We start from the raw sequence: 5,694 nt of genomic DNA, 5'->3' as shown, positions 1-5,694 counted from the left end.
GACTCTTACATCAGGGCCTTTGCACATGTGGTTTCTTCAACCTGGAACACTCCTTTTCCAGATAGCTGCATAGATACTATCCTTACTTCATTTGAATCTCTTGAAATATTACCTTGTCAGAGAGGTCTTCCCTAAACAATCTGTCCACAACAGGGAGTAACACCACTTTGCCAACCACTCCTTCCAGTGTTGTTACCACTGTACATGATTTTTACCGCTTCGTTCACCTGTATGTGTAATTGTTTTTAATTGTTACTTTTAATCATCTGTCTCTCCTCACTGGAATGTAAGGTTTATGAATGGAGAGACTTTGATATTTTCCTACTGTATTCCCAGTGTCTGATATGCATAGGTGTTCAATAAATGCCTACTGAATATAGGATTTCCAATAACCGTGAATACTAGCAAAATAAAACCCCACTAATTAAAAGTAAATGGGAAGATGGCTAGACCGAGTGAAAGATTCTTTTTTAATAGAATGTTTACTTGCAAATTCATGAATTTCCAATCAATAATGGGCAAAACTTCCTTGGGGTAAGGTTAAATTTCTGCTAGCTTTAAAGAGTGAAACTCATTTCTAATTACTATATTGATTTTGTATATGCAAATGTGCTTTTAGAGGGCTTAAGAAAGTTTGTCCTAAATTGCTTTATCAGGCCTTCCACAACATGGTATCTTTAGTTTGATTGCTAAGTCATTTGATGTTGGTCTTGAAGTTGTTCTCAAAGCACTTCAAGTGTAAACTTCAGCTCATTTCAGGTCAACTATTCTGAAATTCTGAGTTTAGAAAAGCCAGAATACAGAAAGTTTTACAGCATGAATAGTTCTTAGATTATCAATATAATACAACGTATATAGTTATTTTAAATGCGAACATTTATGACTTGACACCATTAATCTATTCATAAGTTTTAAATTAATAATAAAATTAGAATTCAAACTATCTAGGAGAAAGGGCTATAAGGTTTCTCTCCAGTGTGTGTGTATGTATATATAGATATAGATGTAGATAGATATAATATATAGATATAAAAAATATATTTTTATATATATATTAGTAATATTAAAATAGCTCTGAGAGTAGGGGCTGTGGTACTTACCCTAGTGCCTCATATATTGGATGACAATAGACTTTTTAAATTTACTCAACAAAATTTGTTGAGCATTTACTGTGTGCCCAGAACTGGGATATGAGATGAAGGTATAAATACAAATAAAACAAATATAAAAATATGTTTATTAAATCCAAATTAATAATGATTGCCCACAGTCTTGCCAAATATCCTCTCCATATTAAACTTAGCATACAATTCCATAAATTATAGATTGGTCCCTGACGGAGATAAAATAACAAATTCATTCCTGAATACATTTGGTATAACAATTTTTTATGTTCTTTGAAAAATAATTTTCCTAAATACGTAAAATCATCTTCTGGAAAAAAACAAGGCTCAATAAAATTTCAAGAGCAATCCAAAAGATAAACAATAAGAAGCCCTTTTAGTTTAAACCTCAAATAAAATCCATGTTGAATATATATTTCATAGAGCCTCTATAGTGAATAGGGTAGAACATGTTAAAAGTGCATGTCCGAGGAATTAGCTTAAAGATAATAAATCGAATTCTCATACACATTCATGGCTCTGCCAGGATTGGCTGTCTACAAGGTCCTTCAGCACTACGCTCCCTCATCTCAGGTGAGAATAGGTCAGACATGCTGCTGTCTGCCATCAACTACTCAGAATGAAGTGCGTGTCTCAGAAGAGTCGAAACCGGAAGTTACTATTCAGCTCTTAAAGTCAAAATGATAGTAATTCATCCAAGAACCAAAGGAAAGTCGAAAATTTCAAAAGCTGGTTATTCTCAAAACAGGATATAAAATGAAATATCTTTACCTTTTCTCTTAAAAAAAGAAAGCTTCTAGATCTAGCAGAGCACTTAATAGCAAACTAAAACATTATTCATTTACGATAATTTGTACCAATGGAGGTAAGCTGTGACTTGGAGCATTTGAATGCATAGATGACTCCAAATCCTCAGTATTTTTTCTCATACATATTTATGTTCATAATTAGTTTTGATGAAGTAGCACCTTACACCTAAATGTTTGCAGAGATAAAATATGTACAATTCTTGTATAACAAGACTCTGAGATCCTTGAACGAAAGGACTAAATCTTGACTCCTTTATACATTTATGCATTATGTAGCAGCACAGTACCTTGCACAGGTGTTCGAAACACAACTGGCAAATCAATAGTTCTTTACAAAAAAACAAAGTTTGATGCTCATGTGTTTAAAAAAATAAGAATATTTTTAGTCTTCTTGTAGTTATATAACAGATACACAATAATTCTGGATTTTACTTTTTGAACTAACATAAATAACTTATGTGTGCTAATTTGGTGATACTAGCTCCCCTAACAGACATATCCCCACATTTCAATGTAGCAACACTAAGAGTTTATTTTTTCTTCATGTAAAGTCCAATGCAGATTTCTAGTAGGTGGGCAGCATTTCCCTATGTGGTAGTTTAGGCACTGAGCTCTTTCCATTTGAGGTTACACCTTCCCCAGGACCCTAGAAGCCTCTGAGTCCAGCTATAGGATGGGAGCCCATGGGCTAGAGAATGCATGTCTGCTGCTTAACGGCCTTGCTGGAAAGTGATGAAACACTTCGGCCCACAGCCCATTGACCAGAACTAGTCTCATGGACCCGCTCAGATGCAAGCAGGTGCAGGCCGGGAAATGGAGTCCCTACCTAGCCAGATGCTTTGCAGACAGAAGTATACTAAAGAAGGGGATATACAACTTTTGGTAGACAGTAAGTTTTTTTTTGCCAAGGTTTTTTTTTTTTTTTCTTTTTCTTCATAAACAGAGGACATTGTCAAAGTCAGCATCCAGGAATTGCAGTAACTTTTTGAAAATGTAAATTCCATGTCTAAGGTGATCTGATGCAAGAGGTAATATAATCAAGGACTGCTTGGGCAATCTAACAGGATAAAAAAAAGAAGATTGTCAGTAGCAGATAGTAGGACACCTGAAAAATATCTAAATAAAAAAGATGATTTGGCTCTATCAGTAGGCCAGCTACATGGACATAACTAGTCTCTAGTTAATATGCTGCTGTCTAGTTTTCCTTAGAGTAGGGTTTAATTTTGATTAAGAAGATGTGTCTGTGTTGCAACAGTGTGGAACCAGACACACGCATTAAAGGCACATGATGATAATGTGTTATAAAGTGATTATGATTCATAACATTTTTTTTTTACCACACATACCTCAGCTAGGAGGTGTCCTAGACTTGTAGCAGACTGAAGGGTGTGCCTGAAAAGTGTGCCTTAATTTCCTATCTGTTTCACAAAACTTTTCTATGGTGCTGACTTTTTAAGTCTCTGAACTTGGTTCAAAGGTATTTTTTTTCTTTTTTTTTTTTTTAAATACCTGAAAAGTGAGTCCAAATAATGGTGGGAACTGTATCTCTGTTTGCAATATGTGGGAAAGAACACTGCGGCATTGGAAGTGAACACACCTGGACATGGTTTCCTGCTCTTGCCTCAAGCAGGCCCTCTTCTTCACCCACAGGTCTTGGCATCCCTGCCTTGCTGTGTGCCATCTGGCCAGGGACCAAGTTCCCAAATCTGCCTTAGCAACTAGCTCTGCCTGTGCTCAGGAGGCTGTTTTTAACAGTCCCTTCCTGAGGCAATACACTGGCCTCTCAGAGCTCATATTTTTATGACAGTTCTACAGGACTAGGCTTTATTATTGGCAAGGGCCCTTTTCAATTCCCCACCCCACACAAATTACCTATCACAGTGTCTGGCATATAAAAAGAGCACGATACATATTTACTTAATGTACGGTCTGCCTAGTTACCGCAAAACAATCCTAGTGTTGTGAATTGGGCAGCAGAATTTGGAGCTAATGGCAGTCTCCCTAAGTCAGGGACATACCCTGCATGGTCTCCTTTTGCTAAAAAGGCCTCCAAAGAGGCTCACCTGCCTCCTAGTGTGAGCTCCTATTCCCTGCAGGCCACACCGCTGAAGCCACACTCCAGTGTCATCAGCCAATTCCTAAAACTTCTTTTCAAGTTTGAACTTTAACCTAATCCCTGTCCCCAACTTCTGAGGGTCCTTGGTCCTTGGTGCTGAGGTCGGTTGGGGAGAGGGGCTGTGGAGAGGTGACTTTCTTGCAGAGGGAGACCTGCTCCTCATTCTGTGGCGTAGCAGGCAGGTCAGTAGGGAGCATTTGGGCCACTGTCACTCTTCCACACCTCCCATTCCATCCTCCACACTCCTTCCAACGGGAGGATACCAGAATGGGGACCCACTTTGGGCTTCAGTGCCCTGCAGGTACGAGGAGCACCAGGTGGGTATCGGGTGCTGGGAAGGGAGACGTGGGGTCACCAGTTACGACCAGTCGCGGGGTGTGCAGTGTCACCAGGGAAAAGGCGACCCTCTTCGGTGTTTCTCCCGCCCTCGCATCCCCATTTCTCCCTGGAGACCAGCAGGGCTGCCCCAGGTAACTCAGAGTTGCCCAGGGTCGCTTGGACTCCCGTCCCCACCCTCAGTGGACAGCCCGGTCCCCCGTCCTATAGCGTCCCGCACTCTCCGCCACGTCCCTGGCCGGAGACGCCCGGGAGCGGCTGTTCCTCGGAAGGTGTGGATGCACGGGTGGGAAACATTAATAACCACTACACCACGCCCCACAAAAGCGCCAACAGGAAAACCACCGTACACCCATCACAGGCGGAGCCCGTCTCTCCAAGGTAAGCTGTTTATTCGTCGCCGTTTTGGCGCTTCTCTCTGGACAGCTGAGGCAGCGACAGCAGCTGTGCGGCGGGCCCCGGAGCTCCTCACGCTCTTCCTTCCTCCGCCCTCCCTCGGTCGCCTCTCACCCCCACCCCCTTCCCTCCTCCCTCCGCCTCCTCCCTTCTTGCCCTCTCGCGGGCCACGCACACACCCGGAGACACCCTCCGCACTTGGCTACTCACACTGCGGCTTAACCCAGCCGACCAGGCACGGTTGCCAGAGCGGCGCGGGGTGTGTGTGCGGGGTCCAGGGGAGGAGGCCAAATGGGGCTGGGGGAGGCATGGTAGAGCCTCTCTCCTCCCAGCCGCGACCCCCTGCCCATTCTCCTTCCCTAATCCCGGGCTGCCAGCAACAGTGACACCTGAGCGGAGACTGGGCGGTGTAGGCAGTAGACCCGCTCGACTGGCAGCCGCGAGAAAACAGAACGGGGGGCGGAGACGAGGAGGAGGAGCGGGAGGCTGCACCAGAGGGGAGCGCCGCTGGCAGTGAGTGACGCGCATGCTAGCCAATGAGCGCCCGCAGCTCCAACGTCGGGGGAGTAGGGGGCGGGCTCCGCGGGGAGGAGGAGGCTGCCGAAGAGCTAGAGGCGGGGGCCGGGAGGAGGAAGGGGAGGAGGCGGAGGCGGGAGCGGTGGCGGCGGCGGCGGCGGTGGCGGAGGGTAGGTTGCGCCAGGGACTGTGTCTGCCGAGCTCCGCGGCTGTGCCTGTGTGAGTGAAGGAGCCGCGCGGGGAGGCAGAGGCGAGCGCGGCCGAGAGCGGCGGCGGGACGTCTCCGGCGGCCGCGGAGCAGCGGCGGTGTTCTGTGTGGGGAAGCAGCGGCAGCGGCGGCAGCGGCAGCGGCGGCAGCGGCCGCGGCAGCGGGGGCAGGCGCAGCAGCAGCCGCCGC

The sequence above is a fragment of the Physeter macrocephalus genome, chromosome 7 (assembly GCF_002837175.3).
Source record: "Physeter macrocephalus isolate SW-GA chromosome 7, ASM283717v5, whole genome shotgun sequence".
Taxonomy (NCBI): Eukaryota; Metazoa; Chordata; class Mammalia; order Artiodactyla; family Physeteridae; genus Physeter; species Physeter macrocephalus.
The sequence above is the reverse complement of the archived record's forward strand: the minus strand, read 5'-3'. Positions refer to the sequence as shown.